We start from the raw sequence: 21,423 nt of genomic DNA, 5'->3' as shown, positions 1-21,423 counted from the left end.
TCTCCTTAAGGTTAGATAGGCGAAAACAGCAAATATCTGTTGTGTGCCAACTATGTGCCAGGCACTATTCTGTAATGCAAACACAGAAGTGAAATAAGACAGAAAAAGTTCCTAGTCACGAAAATTGTTGAAAAGTAAATTAATAAATAATTAGAATAATGTTAGACAGTGATACAGATTAAGAAAACAATCAGGTCAGGAGCAGTGGCTCACGCCTATAATCCCAGCACTTTTTGGGAGACCAAAGTGGGAGGATTGCTTGCGTCCAGGAATTTGAGCCCTGGGCAACATACAGAGACCCTGTCTCTACAAAAAATAAAATTAGCTGGGTGTGTGACGTCAATCTGTGTCTCCAGCTACTTGGGAGTCTTAGGTGGGAGGATCACTTGAGCCTGGGAGATCAAGATTGCAGTGAGTTGTGACTGTGCCACTGCACTCCAAAGCAAGACTCTGACTCAAAAAAAAAAGTTATTTGCATGAAAAAGTTCATTCGTTATGAAGACTTGTGTAGAAACATTGAAATATGTTTACAAATTACAATTAAGTTTAAGGAACAGTTTACAAAGTGACATGTATGCCATGACTATATGAAAAATATGCCCCGTGGAAAAAGATAATGGGAAGAAAATATATAATATGGTGACTGATTTATATCACGTTTGCAAGATTACAGTCTATTTTTTCTCTAGATTCCAACTTTTGCAAAAAAATTTCATGACTTGTACAAAGGGGTTTTAGTTTAGTTTAGTGTTGTTGGCAGACATCATTGTTTTCATCTAACATATCTTCCCATTGTTATCTAAGCAATAGCTTTTGCAGAGGAATAGACTGACAGGGACATGTTCTTTTGATGAAGATTTATGTGTGAAATTGTGTGTATGATTGACGGTTGGGCGGTTATTATTATTTTAGATAATTTTCTAATAAGAGGCTTCTACACTGCATTTGGTTTAATTAAATTTAGATGTATGTCATGGATTGCATGTTAGAAGGTTTATTTAAATTTAGATGTATGTCATGGATTGCATGTTAGGAAATATTTGTATTCTTTTGTTTTACACTATTGTGTCTCTCCTATATATCATATGTGTATCATATATCATGTCACTCTACTGTATCATATGTATATGATATATATGTACATATATACATATATAATATATGTATATATCATATCACATGTATATAGACATATATGTCACTGTACTATATATCATATGTCACTCTACTGAGTGACTTTTTTTTTTTGAGATAGAGTCTCTCTGTCGCCTAGGCTGGAGTGCAGTGATGTGCTTTTGGCTCACTGCAACCTCCGCCTCCCAGGTTCAAGCGGTTCTCATGCCTCAGCCTCTCAAGTAGCTGGGATTACAGGTGCATGCCACAATGCCTGGCTAATTTTTGTATTTTTAGTAGAGACAGTTTTGCCATGTTGGCCAGGCTGGTCTTGAACTCCTGACCTCAGGTGATCCACCTGCCTTGGCCTTCCAAAGTGCTGGGACTGCAGGATTACACGCATGAACCACTGTACCTGGCCCTTTTTGTTTTGTTTTGTTTTTTTGAGACGGAGTTTTTCTCTTGTTGCCCAGGCTGGAGTGCAGTGGCTCAATCTTGGCTCACTTCAACCTCTGCCTTTCCGGTTCGAGCTGTTTTCCTGCCTCAGCCTCCTGAGAAGCTGGAATTACAGGTGCCCACCACCATGCCCAACTAATTTTTTGTATTTTTAGTAGAGACATGATTTCACCATGTTGACCAGGCTGGTTTTGAATGCCTGGCCTCAAGCAATCCACCAGTCTTGGCCTCCCAAAGTGCTAGGATTACAGGTGTGAGCCACCGTGCCCAGCCTGTTTTTTTTTTTGAGACAGGGTATCACTCTGTTTCCCAGGCTCGAGTGCAGTGGCACCATCCTAGCTCACTGCAGCCTTGATCTCCTGGGCTCAAGTGATCCTTCCACCTCGACTCCTGAGTAACTGGGACCACAAGCATGTGCCACTACACTCAGTTATTTTTTGTATTTTTTTGTAGATACGGGTGTTGCCCAGGCTGGTCTCATTTTGAACTGCTGGACCCATTTTGAACTCCTGAACTCCCGAAATGCTGGGATTACAGGTCTGAGCCACCATGCCTGGCTTAGTGACTTTTTAAAACTTTCCTATTCTCAAACATAAAACTGAATTTCTTATCCTGCTTAGTCGGTGGCATCCAGTCAGTGGCATCCTTGGTCAGCTTGTCAACCAATTCAGAAAATTTAGGAGTCATGTGAGATTCCTCTTTCTGCCTCAGTAGCCACAACTAATCAGTCACCAAGCACTGTCCATTCTACCTCCTCAGGCTTTTTGCATCTTCCTTAGTATCCTTCCCCAGTCCACCGCCTTAGATAGGCTCTTATCTCTTGCAGCTTACAGTTTTACGATGACATGTAATTAATCTCCTTGCCCTCCAATTCATCTTCCACATTATCCCTAGACTAGTGGTTCTCAGTGGGGTGTGATTTTGCACCCCAGGGGACATTTGGCAATGTCTGAAGACATTTTTGGAAGTCACAAGTGGGAGAGGAGGAGGGTGGGGAGTTGTGGGGAAATGTGATGGGGGAACAAGAGGAGTTGCTACTGGCACCTAGTAGAGGTTAGAGATGCTGCTAAACATCCTGCAATGCACAGGACACCTCCGCTACAACAAAGAATTTTCCAGCCCACAATGTCAACAGTGCTGAGGTTGAGAGCACTTGCCCTAGAGTGATTCTTCTAAAACAAAAACCTTAAATCTCTCAAAAAAACCACTATTTTTTTTAGGCAAAAGTTTTTGCATGGGGTTCATCTTTTCTCATTCCCCAGTCACACAGCATATACTTATTTTTTTTTTTTAAGAGATGGGGTCTCACTCTATTGCCCAGGCTTAAGTGCAGTGGTGTGATTCTAGCTCACTGCAGCCTTAAACTCCTGGGCTCAAGCGTCCTCCAGCATCAGCCTCCCAAGTAGCCAGTACTACAGGCATGTGCCACCATGCCCAGCTAGTTTACCTTTTTTTTTTTTTTTTCTTGAGAGGGAGTCTCTCTCGGTTGCCCAGGCTGGAGTGCAGTGGCGCCATCTCAGCTCACTGCAACCTCTGCTTCCTGGTTTGAAGCAATTCTCGTGCCTTAGCCTCCCAAGTAGCTGAGATTATAGGCTCCTGCCACCACACCCAGCTAATTTTTGTATTTTTAGTAGAGACAGGGTTTCGCCATGTTGGCCAGGCTGGTCTCAAACTCCTGACCTCAAGTGATCAGCTCACCTCGGCCTCCCAAAATACTGGGATTACAGGCACGAGCCACTGCACCTGGCCATTTTTTTTTTTTTTGAGACAGGGTCTTGCTATGTTGCCCAGGTTGGTCTCAAACTCCTGGCCTCAAGCAAATCTCTTGCCTCAGCCTCCCAAAGTACTGAGATTACAGGCATGAGCCACCACACCCAGCCAGCATATACTACTACTGCCTGAATATGCCCCCACCTCCTGACTCCTGCCTCGTGTCTGCTACTTGAAGCTTCTTCTGACTTCCTCAGACTCGACTGGGTGACTGTCTTCTGTGATCGCCATTACAGGACCGGGAATCACACTGAATTGTTACTTGCTTGTCTCTCTGACTGCACATTGAACATTCAGAGGTCAGGAACAGGAACCTAGTCTTTTTTTTTTTTTTTCTCTGAATTCTCATCACCTAGCACAGTGTCTGTTACAGACGAACAGATTAAACTGAATCCCTGATTCCACCCTGTGAACAGCCAGATTCATTTGTGGGCACAATGGGTTCACTGCTGCCTTCCTGACTTTCCTTTTTCTTTACCCTCCTCACCTGAAATGCTGTTCTTTCACGTTTCTGTCTCCCTTCATGTCACTCTCACCTGTTCTTTGTGGTCCAGCTCAATAAAAACTCCTACCACTTCCTGAGCCCATGCCATGTGGGCTATATTATCATAGTTCACTTTCAGCAAAACCCCTTTAAGGAAGGCATATCCCTATTTAACAGGTGAAGAAAATGATGCAAACAGCCCTGAGGTGTTGTTCAGAGTGTGGCAGGCGAGACAAGACTTGCACACAAACACCCACAATGCAGGCACCCCAGCTTGCCTCCCTGTCTGCTCTGATCTCCGGTCTTCTCCCGTCCTCTTCTCTGTACTTCTGGAAGGCACTTTGGAGTTCATTTTGTCTACTGCTCAACTGAGAATTGAGTCAACCGAGAACTGTTTAGGGCAACACAGGTGGTTAGTGGTGGAGGCCAAACCTCAAATTCAGTAGTCTAATTCGGATGCTTGACTTTATTCCACACCCAGAATATCTTGTTCAGTTTCAGTTGCAGTAACTCAAGTGGTCAGGAACTGTCCAGCAGGGTTAGTGAAGTCAGCACAGGTGGGGCAGCCTCTGTCCACAGCCTTGAAGCTGCAGAATTCTGACTGTGCGCGGCCTCGGAGGATTTTCATCCAGGGATTGTTAGGGGGAAGTCGCTGGAGTGTTTTAAGCATGGGAGTGTGTGAAACAGATTTGAATTTTTAAAAGTTCATTGTAGAGAATTAATTGGGGGCTGGAGTGAATGTAGTGATTTAAGAGGTGTTCGTGGTCCCTTCAGGTGAGAGATGGTGGCAGCTCGGACCATGTTGCCGGAACGTAGACAAGTGAACTGACTGGAGAGATACCTAAGGAAATAAAATTGTTAGGATTTGTCCGTGGACTGCCTACGAAGTTTGAATCGTGGCTACAGTGTGACCTTGATTAAGATACTTAAGACTTAATTTGTTCCTCATGGATAAAATGATACTACTACTTTGAGAGGTTATTAGTAAAAAATGAAAAGCTCTGTACATGTATTAGGTATCAGTGAATGTAGTTCTAACTCCTATTATGCATACGCTTTTATGTTTTTTTCGTAAAGAGCTTTTAAAATACGGAATGGGTTGGATCTGCAGCAGCTTGTCGAAGCTGGGGGCTGTATTCTTAAGTTCTTTTTAGTCTAGTGCTCCACTAGCTCCCCTCCTACTCAGCTAGGGTAAGAAGCGCAGCGTACACGGAGGAGGGGGATGCATTTCTGCATCGAGCGCACAAAGGTGTGGCGGAAGGGGCTCCAGGGCTGGGAGGGGTCAATCTACAGGCGATTCCTGGCAATTTTACTCCTCGCGCTGGCTGACCTCGCTTCCTAGATGAGTTTCTACATTCTAGAATCTAGAAGACTGGGTGAACAGACTAGTGGGGGTGGCTTCGCGAGCGAAGCCGGATGGGGGCGGGGCGGCTAGGCCGGAGGCGCAGATTCTCCGCCGGGACCGCGGCCCCGCCCCGCTTTCCGGGGCTGCCGCTGGTGACGTCGCGAGGGGGCGGGCCCGGCGACCGCGGGGGTGGGGCCGGCCGCGGGGCGGGGCGGGACGGGAGGCGGTGCGTCGCTGAGCGCAGGCCGCGGCGGCCGCGGAGTAGCCCGGAGCCGCAGACAGCGCGGGCCTGCGCCCTGTCTTGATTCTCCTCGCCGCGACCCCTCCTCAGCCCTGGGCGCGCGCGCGCTGGGGTCCCGGGGGGTTGGCCGCCTAGCGAGCCGGCCGGTCGACCCCAACCAGCGCAGCGACCCGGCGCCGCCCGGCCCAGGCGCACACGGAAGTGGTGAGTGTCACCGGGGAGGTGGAGGAGCCGGGGTGGCCGCGGTCGGCAGGCGAGGGGCGCGCAACCGGGCTAGCCGGAGGCGCGGCCACCGCTCTCGGTCTCACGCTGCGCGGCCCGGGCTGCTCCTGAGCGCTGCCCAGGACCCCGCGACTCGGGCGGGGAAGGCGGGGATTTCCAGCCCCGCGGAGCCGGCGGGCAGCGAGGAGGTCCTCGGGCGGGGGCCCCTGGCCGGGAGGGGAGCGGTTAAGCCAGGCCGCCCCCTCCCCCAGCGCGCACGGCAAGTTTTCACAAACAAGCCCGGAGCGCGCTGTCTGACATCCTGTTTATACCACCCCGAGATACGGGCGCGGGCTGGAGGGCTGACGTCCCTAGCTGCTTGCACCAACTTGACCGCCAGCTCCCGGCCGGGGTCGCGGCGCAGAAAGGTTTTCTTCTTCGGTCCCCGGACGGAGGCTGAGGGTCTTACCTTTTTTCCTTCCTTGCGGTCTCAGCGAGAGAAAGTTTCTGGTATTTGGAGCGGGGTGTTGGGCGTCCGCGAACTCGGGAAACGCCCCCTCCCCTCTTGGATTCTGTTAGGAATCAGGCCTCAGGTAGCCAGCGAGAAGTGGGAAAGGTGACCCTGGGCGAGAGGACCAGGGAAGGGGAACAGTGGGAGAGAAACACCCGGGGAATTGCGAATCCCACTGGAAAGGGACTGATTAACCGAAACGGACTGGTCTCTGGCTCCCTCACTCCAACTCCATCCGCGCGCGGTCGGCGACCAGGAGCATCAGAGAACTAATAAACACTCCTCCAAAGTCACTCCCCAGGGTCCCTGGGATGTGGGCTCCTTGGATGTGTGTTTATTAAGGAACTTCTAAATAAAAGATGCGATGTTTGCCAGGTGTTTGTGCACACGTTTTTTGGAGGGTTTGCACTCTATGATTTCCTGTGTGTTCCTGGGGAAGAGGACCCCGTCCTTCCTGCCACTCTTCTTACTACGTGGCTGTGAGCTGCCTTCTGCCGCTGGTTGAGTACATCACTATACATGTCATTGACACTTTTTTCCCCGAGTCATAGGGCTTTTCTCTCAGTGGTAGGAATTTACAGTGGTATAAAATTGTCATTACTCTTTCAGGGAGTAAAACATGGGTAGTTAAATGATGAGAATGAAGCAGAGACAGATGTAATCAGGGAGTGTTTGGTTTTGGCTATTTTTTTTTTTAAAGAAAAGATTTGAGTTACGTATGGGTATAGGCACAGTAGATTTTGTTTAAGATGAGCAATTTGTATTGATTGAATCTTTGTTCTTTCCTTTCCAAAACCCTATTATGTGTTGTTTCTTGATTTTGCTTTTGGTGACTGTGATGGTTTCCAAGACCAGGGAATTATTTTCGTTGAAGGATCAATGTATTCTTTTGTACTTTGTGATGAAGATTAATGGATACCGCCAGGGTTCCAGACATTTCTGGTACAATATGCTTTGTAATGTGGAGAAAATGTCTCCCCTGTACAGATCCAGATCACACTTAAAGATGTGAGGACATCATACTTGAATGACTTTGGACATTATAAATAGGAATAATCATAACCTCTTCTTAATTCTGTATATCATATTAACTAAGCACTTTGACGGAGTCTTAGTTTCTGTTAGTAGGTACAAAACTATATTTTTTTACTGCTAGGATTGCATTGTGATACTTCACACTGAATACAGCCAGTTTAAATGGTTTCCCCATTCCATACTATGCTGATTATTTACTGCCATTGGGAAAAGATTGTAGAGAATGCGAGAATGCATAAATTAGATATAGGTAAAATAATTCAAATATTTCCCCACATAACTACATTTCTGTTGTTGTAATTTAGGATCTTAACATGAGCTTGGCTAAAGCCTTATACTTCCAACTGAAACAAGCATTGAGAACGTGTAGGTTGATACTCATTTGTATAGAGAGAACAAGAGAACGCTAAGGTATAACTCCACAGCAAAGACCAAGATCTGTGTTTTCTAATTCTCAGATTCCTCTGGTGTTTTTTCCCCCTCAAACACATCCCATTTTGTATGTCCTTATGTCCTGATGAGATAATAGCATGCTGTTAGATTTATTGTCTGAGATGTGAATATTCATACCAAGTTTTCTTGTTCATTTTCACATTTAAAAGCATTATTTTAAGTGGATGGGGAATTGGTTTATTAATGGAATCTCGCTGAGTACAAGTAACATTGGATGCTTTGTGATTTATTGTGGCTTAGTGGTATCTGGAACCTTGTTATAGAACAGGAGTGTTGGAAGGAACTTTGCAGATTCTTTAGATCAGTAATTCTCAACTGGGTACGATTTTGCACCCAAGGAGATATTTGCAGTTTCTGGAGACATTTTTGGTTGTTACAACTTGGGGGGAGGGAGCGATGCTACTGGTAGGCATCTAGTGGTTAGAGGCTAGGGATGCTACTAAACATCCTATAACGCACAAGACAGCCCCCCATTCTAAACAGAGAATTATCCATCTCAGTAGTGCCCAGGTTGAGAAGTCCTGTTTTGGAATACTGAGTAAGGAGCAAGAAGATCTGGGCTCTTGCGGTGGCAAATTTTTTCACTTCAGGGCACATATTTTCTTCATTTGCAAAATGGAGATAAAAATATTCTCCCTGGTCATCTCACAGAGTTTTGGGGGGAGATCAGGTAAATAATGCATGGAAACTGTGACGTGCTATGCAAATCATAACTAATATGAAGAGTATTTTTCATAAGTGAATCATTAGATTTACCGGTAGTTGAGGGAACCAGGGTTAAGGCAATATGTTGAGTAAAAAGCTGCCTGTGGATGGTTTGATATTATCAAATTCTTTGTTATTCATTTTTTGGGGTAAAGATTTTTTTTAGTGTACTTCGTTTTCTTATTGTCAGAACATGTACTTTTTAGCTCTATAATTTCTTTAAACAAAAGTTATTTCTCCTTGGTGACAATAAGGAGAACTCACTATAGAAAAATTAGAAAATATAGGAAAGTAGAAAATAGAGGGAACAAGTCATTCATGCTCTACTCCCTTGTCCATTTAAGCACACTCATGTCCTTGCCAATTTCTTTTTTTTTTTTTTTTTTGAGGCGGAGTCTCGCTCTGTCGCCCAGGCTGGAGTGCAGTGGCCGGATCTCAGCTCACTGCAAGCTCCACCTCCCGGGTTTACGCCATTCTCCTGCCTCAGCCTCCCGAGTAGCTGGGACTACAGGCGCCCGCCACGTCGCCCGGCTAGTTTTTTTTTTTTGTATTTTTAGTAGAGACGGGGTTTCACCGTGTTAGCCAGGATGGTCTCGATCTCCTGACCTCGTGATCCGCCCGTCTCGGCCTCCCAAAGTGCTGGAATTACAGGCTTGAGCCACCGCGCCCGGCCTCCTTGCCAATTTCTTTTCTGTAAGAGCAGTTAAGATTCAGAGAATCAATGATGAGAAAGGAGAGAGTAGCTGGTGACCAAGGAAGGTGTTCCTTGTTTGTGTGCCCTTCATTTCTTTCTTTTTAATAATTACGATGTAAAGGTAAATTACATTATAGTAGGCATCGGAGTCATTGATTCATTGTTTTTATTATTTTTATTTTTAATTTTTTTTTTCAATATGGAGTCTCACTCTGTCACCCAGGCTGGAATGCAGTAGCACAGTCTAGGCTTACCGCAACCTCTGCCTCGCAGGTTCAAGTGATTCTCGTGCCTCAGCCTCCTGAGTAGCTGGAATTACAGGCACGTTCCACCATGCCCGGGTAATTTTTGTGTTGTTTTTTTAGTAGCGATGGGCTTTCACCATGTTGACCAGGCTGGTCTCGAACTCCTGACCTCAAGTGGTCCGCCCACCTCAGCTTCCCAAAGTGAAGGGGATTATAGGCGTGAGCCACCGTGCCTGGCCTGGTTCATTGTTTTTATACTTTCCTTGCTGCCTCCAAGCCACGTTCTCATTCAGCTTGTTTCCTCTCTGCTTCTTACTCTCCCCTGTGCTCAGCTAGGTGTGCCACTGTTGCTTCCTGTCTCACAAACCCTCTGGTAACATGGGATTTCAAACAGCTGTCATGTTGAAATGACTGGGTTTCAGGGGCCGGAAACTAATTCCTGTGAGTATTCTTCCCACTGAGGTGCACCAGCATTCTTGGCAGTTTAAGGCAACAGGAAAGCATAAAACATTAAGCTCATTTCCATAATATCTCCACTTCTGAGGGTTTATGATCTGTGATTCTTCATAGTTGGCAGTGGGCACACATTCTTCCTTGGTGCTCTATGGATAAACTGCCCAGTCCTGAGGCAAGACCTGCTTTAGAAGCAAAAGGATAATTTCTTTTAAGTCTACTCTGGCCAGAAGATAGAGCTGGCGTTTGTTGGGATATTTTTAATCTGTGGTAACTGAATTTACTTAACAGTACTATTCACACTAGCATTTTGTACATTCTTTTATTCATTTAGCAAATACTTGTTGAGCTCTTGCAGTGAATCTCAGAGTGAATAGACAGACGACAAAACAGGTCAAAATCTTTGTCCTCATAGAATTTACAGTCTAGTGGAAGACCCTGAGGGCATGTTCAGTTTTGTAGTTGCAGATTGTTTACATGTAAAAGAGCAAATCTTTGTGATTGTAGAATGTTTCCTAGAAGCCTTCATGGCACTCCTTTGAAGTCTGAGGACTAGGGAGTAGCTTCCCCTTATTTGTTATCTTTCTTTTTTTAATATTACAGATTAATTCATTCTTTGTATGCACAGACATCTCTTTGGTACCTATTAAGTGCCTGGCAGAAGGATAAGACACAGTTTATATGGAAATAAACTTGGTATACATAGCTGTAACCCAACGTGTTATGTAGTAGTGGTCGGAATTAAGAGCTCCAGGACCCTGAAGAGAGGTAATCCCTGCTTGGAGCCCTGTCAAATGCTTTTTTGAAGAGGCTTTATTTGAGTTGGGCCTTCAGGAGTGAGTAGGAGTTCCTTTGTTTTAGGGTGGGAAGGAAATCTAGACAGAGATACAGTGTGAGCAAAGACATAAAAGTGGGCATGTACATGGTGTCAGTGGCAGACTTGGAAGTGGCCACTAGATTAGAGCAAAGACTGCTTGGGAGGGAGCGGTAGGAGGTAGGGCCAGACATGCAGGTTGGGTCCAGATTGTGAAGACTGTAATTCTTTCCACAAGTTTGTGAGCAGTGTTAGGTTAGGGACTAAGGCATCTGTTGAACGAATGAGTAGGGAAGATGAGAAGCCATTTGAAATTTCCAAGCTCAAGAATAACACTATTAGCAAATGGAAGACCTGAAGCACTGAGAGTTCTCTGAAGGGTCAGCTTCATCTGACCATTGTGCAACTCTCTCCTCCCCATCCCAGAAAACGTCCTTTATTATCTGCCATTTATCAACTATCCAGAAGACTGCTAGGAAACAAGAAAGCCTTCGAGCCAAGCAAGATGTCATGAAGTTCATCCATGCTTTCCTTACAGTGGAGTATTTGATTTGCTTTTAGTTTATAAAGAATTTTTTGACAGTTTATCTAACTGGTTTTTAAGCCATTAGAAGATTAAATACAACAAATGTAGGAGACAAGAGTTATTAAGTGGATGAATACAGGAAGACATGTTCTCAGAGGCAAGCAGTGTTAATTTTTATCTTAGAAGTGAATAAGGAGTTTCTACTGGTTTATGACAAGGAGAACCAAAACTCAAAAGTGAAACAATATGGGGCATTTAGTGGAGGGCAAGCACCATTGTCAACATGCTAGCAATTTGAGGTTGCATTGTTAATCACACCACAGTATGGTGCTTGGTACTGGTAACGATCATTAAACCATGAAGAAGAGGTCAAGTTGTTGAGCATAAATGAAGTGAAAGTTCACATCTCTAGCAGAAAAGGGCAAGTTCAGATATCTCATTTAGGGGTTAGGAGGTATGCAGGAGGGTCTGGGGACAATATAAGAAGCTACTTTCAGAGAATTTCTGTAGACAAATTCAAAGAAGAGGTTTTCTTCAGGGTGAAACACCAGTGAGGAATCTTTGCTTTAACTCAGGGAGAGTTACTTAAGAGTGATCTGCGAGAGAAGGCTGACTGTGAAACCTAAGAGGAGCTGTGGCCATCTGCGTAGAAGACAGTAATAACTTGAATCCAGCTGTAGGAGACTAAATCACATCAATTTATGGTACCTCTGAGTAGAAAACAGACTGATTGATTGTCTTTTAGCCTTGTTTTGTTTTTTGATTCTGATAGTCTGTTTTTGGAGGCTCTGGATCTACACTGTGTGGTTTGATCCTAGCTGTGAGATTGCGAGCAAGTTACGCCTGTTTCCTTATCCATAGAATGACAGTAAAGATAGTACCTACCTCTGAGGTTGTTTTGAGGGTTGAATGACTATGCTTAAGATTTTGAAATGATGCCAGCATGAGCTACAAATGTGCTAGGTATTTTTAAATTTTATTTTATTTTGAGACAAGGTCTTGCTCTGTCACCCAGGCTGAAGTGCAGTGGTACGGTCATAACTCAAGGCGGCGTTGACCTTCTGAGCTCAAGCAGTCCTCCCCACCTCAGCCTTCTGAGTAGCAGGAACCACAGGCAGGTGCCACAATACTCAGCTAATTTTCACATTTTTTTATAGAGAGAGGTTTCATTCTGTTACTCAGGCTGGTCTCGAACTCCTGGGCTCAAGCAATCCTCCTGCCTTGGCCTCCCAAAGTTTTGGGGTAATAAGCATGAACCACCATGCCTGACTTATTTTATTTTAATGAGTGGTAAATAGGCTGTATATTAAAAAAAAAAAACCTCAAATTATATACAGAATGTTTTAACATAGTAGGGAAGATGCCACTTTGTTTTGTAAAACAAAGACTAACAGATATATTCTATGTTAGAAAGACTTCAGTTAGCAATGAGTGAATCAAAAAAGAAGGCAGTTTCTCAAATCTAGAAGGGTTTATTACAAAGACAGTGCCAAAGGTGCTAGGTAAATTAGGTTTTACTCTATTTTTAAGGAAAAATGACTAGCAAAGGTGCTTTTACTTAATTTAAAGTGCCATCCAGGGTATATAATTTGGTAGGAATGTATTCGACTTTCCGGGAAAGTTAATGTGAAGATACTGTGTTGACCTCACTGATTCAGTTTACTTGGCAAGTTGTGGACTGTTGGCAGAGGCACTAGGTATACCTGTTTGTAAAATGGTGTCTTCAGAATTGTGTGGAAATTAAGTATCTTGTAAATCAGATAGTACTCCAGGGAGTTTTGCTGGTAAGGAATTATAAGAATTTAAAGGGACTCTGAAATATGTATTCAGTTTCTACGGAATGCCCTTTTACAGTTTCTGTTTCCATATACATATTTTGCTTTCCTAAAGCAAGATTTACCCAAAATGCAAAAGTGTACAAAAAGTTGGCCCTTCCTCCTAATCATAGATGTGTATTTTACAATACTTTAAATGTATCTCCTGCTTGGTGATGTGTATGTTGGACTGTTTTCTTGGGTCTGGGCATTATTTATACTCAAGAACAGTTGTTGCCACGTGATTGGAAAAGAGCTCTTGATGTCATTTTCATCCCATATGGTTTGACAGCAAAGGAGTTAGCTGTATCTTCTGGTGTCTTTCCATTCTAGAATGAGAAAGACAGTAAAGCTCTCTAATTGATTTGTATGGAGGGGGAGTGGGTAGGAAAGTCCGCTTCAGCTGAAAAGGCTGACCTGTGGGTATTTAAAACATAAATTTAGGTCTGTTATTTTCAGGTACACTTGGTAACTCAGACTGGTCTGAATATAAAGTAGAAATAGATAAGAACCACTTGTAATGAATGCAGCTTTGTTTGTTTATAACGGTGTTTTAAGGACTTAAGGGTATTGGAACTGACAGTTTATTCAATTAAGCACAATTATATCTGTAGGCTTGTGCACACAGTTAATTTGATCAAATTATAGTGAGGCTATATAATTTATAACAATTTTTTTCAATTATAATTTAAAATAATGTTTATGTTGTACTAAGAAAAGATAAAACAACTCAAGGACATTTTTTTTTTTTTTTTTGAGACGGAGTCTCACTCTGTCGCCCAAGCTGGAGTGCGGTGGCCAGATCTCAGCTCACTGCAAGCTCCGCCTCCCGGGTTGACGCCATTCTCCTGCCTCAGCCTCCCGAGTAGCTGGGACTACAGGCGCCCGCCACCTCGCCTGGCTACTTTTTTGTATTTTTTAGTAGAGACGGGGTTTCACCGTGTTAGCCAGGATGGTCTCGATCTCCTGACCTTGTGATCCGCCCGCCTCGGCCTCCCAAAGTGCTGGGATTACAGGCTTGAGCCACCGCGCCCGGCCGGAAATTTAAAATAATCTACCAAATATGTATCTTCCGAGAGAAAAATCTTGTTATTAAACTAGTTTGGTGCATCACACACAGGGATGCGGACAAATGCAATTTATATTATAAAGAGGTACAATGGCTTTTTTGCCAGGTGTAGCTGCAAACCCATTTTAGCACTAATTCACATTAGACTAAAAAGTAATATGCATAATGTCTTAATATTCTGACTGATTTTGTTCAGTTAAAACCATTCTGTGAAACTTTAGGCAAGTCCATGAATCACAGCATATTGGTTATCTTTTTGGGAAAATCATTTGATGTATGGTGGTAACTCCAAGGAACCTCATGTTTTTACTTGTGTGGAATGACTGTTCACTTGGGTTGGTGGAAGCAGGAGGAAGTCAGAGGAAGTCATATTGGCCCAAACATAAATTGTAAGCCCACCTGATGTGATTTAGGAAGCAGGCGGCCACTTACCATCTATAGGCTGGCTGAAATACAAATGCTGTTAGGTTTTCATGTTTGTTCCTTTATTCCGCAACTCTCTGTAGATCTCACATGTATGTGAGACAAGACGGGCTTGGCTCCTGCCCTTAGAAAAGTTTCTTGCTTGTTGAAAAAACAATTCAGCAATTGTATTACTGTTTGTTACAATGATGCTGAGTACCAGGAGAGATGTCAGAGGTGGGCTGTAAGAAAAGGGGTCTCTGCAGTACTTTTATACATGGAAATCTGAAGGGTGAAAGAGCTGTGCTAAGAGAATGAGGAGGATTTCCAGTGAGAGGCAACAATATGTGCTGAGGACCTATGGTGGGACCAACACCCTGCAGCTGGTGCAAAGAGAACAAAGGTGGAGGCTGGTGAGGCAAGAAGGAACCTGGTCAAGCAGGGCCGTATGTACTATATTACTTTTGGGCCTTATAATGCATTAGGGGAAGTTGAAATTTTTAAGCAGGCTTATAACATGATGAGATTTGTGTCCCGTGAAAAAATGGAAGAAGGATCCCACCCACTCACTGCTGCCCCTAGAGCACCTCTCTTTCCTCTTTCCCCTCATTCTGCTGCCAAATAAATGCCTTGAAAACCTTCACTTCCTCTCACCCACTCATTCTTTAACCCTTTGCAAACTGACTGCCACCTCCACACTCATGAGACTGCTTCCTTGAGGTCACCAGTGACCTTCTTGCTGTCACATTTTAACACCTTTTTTCTGCCCTAGTTATCTAAAACAGTTCATGCTGCTGAAAACCTCCTTCCTGGCAGATGTCCCTCAACCCTACTGCTGCCTGGCTTCTGAGACACAGTAAGGACTTCCTTTCTCTGTGTGTCTCTGTTCTCTTTTTGAGTGTCTTCTCTTTCTCTCACTTCTCCTCCTCCCCCAATGAGGATGTTTCTAAAGGTTCTGTGAATGGTAGATCTTATATGTTGCGAAAATGGTGCAGATGACCCACTTTTGCCTGAGCTCCAGTTGTCCCTTTTTATTTATATTCCTTCCTCTCTGCTCCTTACCTCCCCCAAATACTGGTTGCACAGTTTCAGACACTATTCAAGGCACTGGGGACACTGGGGAACAAGAGAGGAAAGGTCCCTGTCCTTAAGTAGCCAGCAGTCTAAGATGTTAAACACATTAATAAACAAGATAATTTCAGGTGGTGATAAGTACAGTAGAGAAAGTTAGCAAGGTATGGGGTAGTGAATACTTAGGTTGAGGGGTTAAGAGAAGGGCTCTTGGTCTGGGAAAGTGACATTTAAACTCAGCCTTGAAGGACAAGTAATGAGTAGGAGCCAGGCAGTTCAATGATCTGTAAGAAAAATGTCCTAGGCAGAGGGGATAGCCAGTGCTGGGCCCCTGCAGTGGAATGAGCTTTCCATTTCACACTGGGCTGCCTTGCTGTATGTCCTTTGACACCTGTTTAACTGCTCCAAGATTGATACCATCTTTCTTTCTGAACCATTGTCATAATAATGGATGATTTCTCTGTTTTGGGTTCATACCATCTCTATCCACCACCCTGAAAACCCTAGGCCAGCAGGGTGTGGGCCTCACAGAAAACTTTTGTGAGGGGAAAGACAGTAAACATTTTCAGCTTTGAGCACAGCGCGGTCTGTCACAAGTATTGAATCTGCAACTGTAGCACCAATGTAGACGTGTAAACCAGTTGAGTGTGGCTGTGCTCCAATACAACTTTATGTATGGACACTGACATTTCTGTTTTCACTTGTCACAAAATACTTTTCTTTTTTTTCCCAACCATTTAAAAATGTGTCAACTTATTGGCTGTACAAAATGGGCAGCAGCAGGCCAGATTTGGCTTGCAGGCCAGAATCTGCTGCCCCCTGCCTTAGACTAACCCTGATCTCTCCCTTTGCTTTTGCTCCACCCCACATCCTCCCCAGGCCCTCTGAGGGCTCCCTCCCTGGTATTCGTATTCAGCACCTTTGCCACTCACTGTCCCCACTGCTGCAGCCTTCCTTTGGCTTTCTTTACCTGAGTGATCTATCATTGCTCACTCTGTGTCCATGTGCACACATTATTTAGCTCCTACTTATAAGTGAGCATATGTGGTATTTATCTTTCTGTGTCTGACTCCTGATCACAAGCCTTTAGAAGCCCCTATTGCCTGTAGAAAACAATCCAAGCTCCACCTTAGTTTGATGGTAAAGATTCCTTGTGCTAGAACCTCAATTTAACTTTCTAGTATACTCTCCTGTTTCTCTCCTGCTACACTGTCCCAAAACAGATTGTTCATTATTTTGCTTTCAGGTCCCAAATGTTTCCCATGCTTTTCTGTGTTCTTCTTCGTTTAATGCACTTTTCCCATGCTTCATGCTCTCCATCTGTCAGAATTCCATAGCTTTCAAGGCCCCTTCAGATGTCCCTGGTCTCTTCCTCTGCCCCTCCCTACCCTAACAAGCGGTGTGTATACACATAGTCCTCTGGTGGTGTGTAATCCTCTGTTCCAGCACGTCATGTTCTGCTTTGTGCTTCAGTTCTTTTGCAGACACACCTCCACCATGTAGTCACGAGGCCCTTGAGAGCAGGAACCATCTCTTTCATCGGAATGTTGCCTTCCCAATAGGCACGCGGCTATTTATTGAATAAACATAAATCCTATGTACACTTGTTCAAATTGTACAAAATTTGCAGGAGAGTCAAAGTGGGAACATTTTACTGAAGGGAGTTTGGTCAAATTACATCCTTGATTCTTGTATAAAGTGGTACAGTTTTGTAAAGGATCATCAAGTATTTTGGAAGACTTGTTGGCTCTGCCAGTGGCTTAGATAAATAAATCGGGCAAGTTATTGACCTCTCTCCTCAAAGAAAAAAATTGATATGTTTTCTTTTATATAAAGAACAACAAAAAAAATGTGATCTGTAACTCATTGTGTTTCCTTGCTAGAAAGCTCAAAGATAAGTTATTTGCCTGTTTTTAGTTGCTATCCAGTTTTCTTACAATAATCTGTCTGCCTCAGTCTCCTCATCAGATTACTTATCACATGTGTTAAATCCTTCTTTTAATTGATGGTTCTGTTGTCTAGATCTTTTACATTTATATAGGTAGCCTCAACTCTCCTTTGTTTGGAGAGGGGCAATAGAAATATAAATAATAAATAGTTGCCCATTGGTTTCCCCAACCTGTGGTGACAACAAGATAATAAAACAGATACTTACCCTATGTAAAGCAGGCAAAAAGGCTTTGGGCCAATATGGGAATCATGATGTGGGTTTGGTGGAAAATGAGCAAAGTACCTTGTAAGGATCTGGTAGTCTGAAAGTTAACGCATGCTTGGGGTAGGTCATGTCCTGCCAGGTCTGTGGGATTTGTGACACATCATCCCACGTGGGGAGGAGAGTAGGCAAGGGCGTGAGACTATTGATTAGTAAGCTTTTACTGTGTCGGTTGTTGGGTTATGTACTTTGCATTTGATATTTAATTTAATCTTTGTAATAGCCAGAGACTTGGATCTTATTGGCATCATTTTCCAGATGAGCAAACAGAGCTCATAAATGGCAGAACTAGAATTCAAATCTGAGGCACTCTGGCGTTGTAAACAACGACAAAACATGATTCTACTCTTCAGAGAGACTTTTTTCTCATGGATTGTCACCCGTCCTTTTCTTTCTCTCTCTCCTGACATTGGTATCTAAAGTGAGAACCTAGGAAACTTGTTTCTTCTAACCTAGTGTTTCCGAAGCAGTTTTAGGTCCTTGGAGATGTGCCTTGATGCATCTATACAATATAGTGTTTGGTATTGTTAGATGTGAAGAAGACCTGAGGCTGGGCACGGTGGCTCATGCATATAATCCCAGCACATTGGGAGGCCAAGGCAGGCGGATCACTTGAGGTCAGGAGTTCGAGACCAGCCTGGCCAACATGGTAAAACCCCATCTCTACTAAAAATACAAAAAAAAAAAAAAAAAAAAAAAATTAGCTGGCGCGGCAGCACACACCTGTAATCCCAGCTACTCAGGAGGCTGAGGCAGGAGAATGGCTTGAACCTGGGAGGCGGAGGTTGCAGTGAGCTGAGATGGTGCCACTGCACTATGGCCTGGGAGACAGAGCAAGACTCTGTCTCAAAAAATAAAAAAAGAATTGTTTGTTTTTTAGGTTTTGGGGCAGGGCAGTTGGGTTCATTTAGCTGTCCTAAAGAAAGTTTGTTATATTTTTTGTGAAATACTTAGTTTAAAAGTTGCATTGCTATTTTTGACATTTTAAGTCAGACGAGATTTACTGTTGCTTTATATTACTTGGCTGTTATATAACATGTCCCGTGTTTACCTGTATGAGTCTGAGCATACCAGATGTGCTGTTATGAAAAGCGTGCTGGACTTGGAACCAGGAGGAGCTGATGTGAGGCTGTCATCTGCCACTTACTAGCTCTGTGACTTTGGACTCATAATTGAGCCTCAATTTTTCTCAAGTGTAAAATGGACTTCATAGCACCTGTCACAAAGAAAGTTCTGTGAAGCTTAAATGAGGTAGAACCTACAAAATGGCTTCAAACAGTGCCTGGGATCCAGCAGCATTTAATGAAAGCTACCCACTGCTACCCCAAATACTGAATATTGCCAGAAAATCTGTAAATTGTTACATAATGTTTACACCTTTATAAGTGGTAACTTTATAGGTAAATATTGTTCAAGTTATGAACCTCTGATTTAGGAAACCTCCTTATGCAAATGATTGGCTTCCCGCTACAGAAGCATCATAATAAGATAGTGGTTTAGACTCCCAAATCTGCAACCAGTCTGTGTGTTTGAATCATGGCTTATGATTAATCATAGCTGAATTATCGTGGGCAAGTTATTCAACCTCTTTGTGCCTCAGTTTCCTCATCTGTAAAAGGATAATAGGATAATAATGGCCCCTACCTTATGGGATTGTGAAAATTAAATAAGAATGTGTGTTTATGTATGTGTGTGTTTGTCTATATTTGTACTGATACCCTGTTGGAGTTTACCACTATTATTTACTGTTCCTCTTCTCTTTTCCTCCCTGTGTAAACAGCCCATAAGTTATCTGGAAGTTCTCTACTATCTCCCTCTTATCTTCTGTTACTAGAAGACTCCTTTTGCTTCTGTCTTTGGTCCCGTGTGAGTTGCTTCATTTTGATTGAGGCTGTCTTGTTCTAGTGTGCAATACATTCTCATCGATCCCTTTCCTATACATTTCTTGCCTAGACACTTTGAAAAAGTGTTTTTGTTTTGGGTGGAAACTGAACATTTTCTAATAATGAGTCATAAACCCAGCCAGGTGTTAAGGATACTCTTATATCAAGAAAAATGAAAGCTATACAGTCTCAAGCAAATGAAAAAACTATATAAAATGCCTAATTGTTTATTGAATGTTTACTCTGTGCCAGAAATTCAGATCAATAAACTGAGCCTTAGAATGGCTGAAAATGTTTAAAGGTACCTGGCTTTTAAGTGGAGGAACCTAGATTTGATCAAAGCCAGGCCAGCCTGGCCCTTGGTTTCACAATCCCTAAGCTCACTTGCCTTAATAAGGCCTCCAGGCACTGCCTCAAGATTCCATCTGTACCCCTTATGAACCTACACTCTGCTTTCCCTCACACTCCTGCTTTTGAGATGGCAAAATCACTTATGGTTCTTTTTGGCTGCAGTAATGTTTCCTACTCTTTTGGCAGGGCAAATGTGTAGTGTTTCAGATACTTTATGTGTTAAATTGGCCTTTTGTGTGTTGGCTTGGAAACTTAACCACATTTACTGCAGTGTGTCTGGGGGAAATATGCGCCAAGTTTCAAACAACCAACTGGGAATGAATTCTTTAAAAGGCAGAACTTGTTTATAGCTAAGGGCTGCTAGTGTATTTATTTGAGTGTGTCACCTGCATTGGTATGCTTTCAGGGCTTCTGTGTCATGCCTGAAGCGACATATTCTGGAATGTATACATTATTGCACTTAGTTGGTTAACTGTCCTCACTGTTGCTGACCTTTGTACACTGACCAACTGCCATTGCGTTTGGCAAGTAGTGGGAACCCTGAGAAGAGACTTAGTTAGTCCTCTTTAAAGATCAATCGTTCTTTATACTTTTCTGTATGCTTGATATATTTCAATTAAAAAAAATCAGTGGAGTAAGGATCAGGCAACATTGAAAGAGGAATTCTGCCACACAGTTGCCAGTCTGATGAAAATACTGCTTATGCTAGGTCGAATTGAGACTTTGAAAGATATTTGGGAGCCAGACACTTACGAGAGTACACGTATTGCTTTGAATATTGGAAGAAAGCAAAGCAGTCAAACAAATTTCTTCTTGGCTCAGAGTCTTATTTACTTTTCTCAGGTTAGAATTGATAGCTCTAATGGTTTTAAGAAGTCATGAAGAAGAGGCCCACCATGAACCTGAATTTCTGGTTCCGAGTTTATAGGCATTGTTTGGTAAATACTGTTTAAGGGTTATTAGCACACAATGATCATAAAATCTTGTAATACTATTAAGAGGTATAAGAAATTGAAGTCACCTGAGAATACTTCCTTCTGATTTTACAGTGGAGAAATAAAGGACTCAGAGCTTTTAAGTGACTTGCCTAAGACCTGTCTGGGTCACTACTTTAGGGATTTTTTTTTATCCATCATCATGCTGGATTTGTTACTGAGCAATAAAATGGTACAGAAGGTAGTCACATAGAGAATTTAGGAAATAAAATACTCATTTGTTCAAATACTTCTCTGGAGGTTGAGATATATCTATGGATAGAAGATTTAGAGGTTATTTAAGAGACATTAGGATTGTCTAGGGTCCACCGCTTACCGTGGGGATTCTGAAGCGCAGTGTCTTATGAGAGAAGAGAGGTCAGGCTACTTGGTGAGTGAGGTGTTCTAGGTGCTCAGTCCAAGGGCTGGCTGGATGACTAGCACTAAACCTGTGTGGATGTTTGTTCAAACTAATCAGCCTATGATTAGTTTGTTCCTAAGAAAGATAAAACTTTATTCTAGTTTTTTAAAATTGTAATAATAATTCTGCAAGCATTTAATAAGAATGCTTTCTTTAATGTTGACTTTTTTTTTTTTTGAG

General features: G+C 43.1%; 1 protein-coding gene across 7 annotated transcripts in view; it reads left to right on the top strand.

Moving 5' to 3' along the window:
- Window positions 1–5,373: 5,373 nt before the first annotated feature.
- The window catches only part of JAK1 (Janus kinase 1), a 133,520-nt gene continuing 117,470 nt past the window's right edge, over window positions 5,374–21,423 (top strand). For 3 of the 7 annotated variants that reach the window (XM_033225157.1, XM_033225160.1, XM_033225158.1), the window contains exon 1: window positions 5,374–5,613. The gene's annotated coding sequence lies outside the window, so the exon portion shown is untranslated. Of the gene's footprint in view, window positions 5,614–15,103; window positions 15,188–21,423 lie in introns of those variants that run through there. The other 4 variants (XM_033225161.1, XM_033225163.1, XM_033225162.1 and 1 more) reach the window with 3 other exon arrangements.

The sequence above is a fragment of the Trachypithecus francoisi genome, unplaced genomic scaffold (genome assembly GCF_009764315.1).
Source record: "Trachypithecus francoisi isolate TF-2019V2 unplaced genomic scaffold, Tfra_2.0 Lachesis_group12, whole genome shotgun sequence".
In the NCBI taxonomy this organism is placed as follows: Eukaryota; Metazoa; Chordata; class Mammalia; order Primates; family Cercopithecidae; genus Trachypithecus; species Trachypithecus francoisi.
This window is presented reverse-complemented; position numbering and strand designations above follow the sequence as displayed.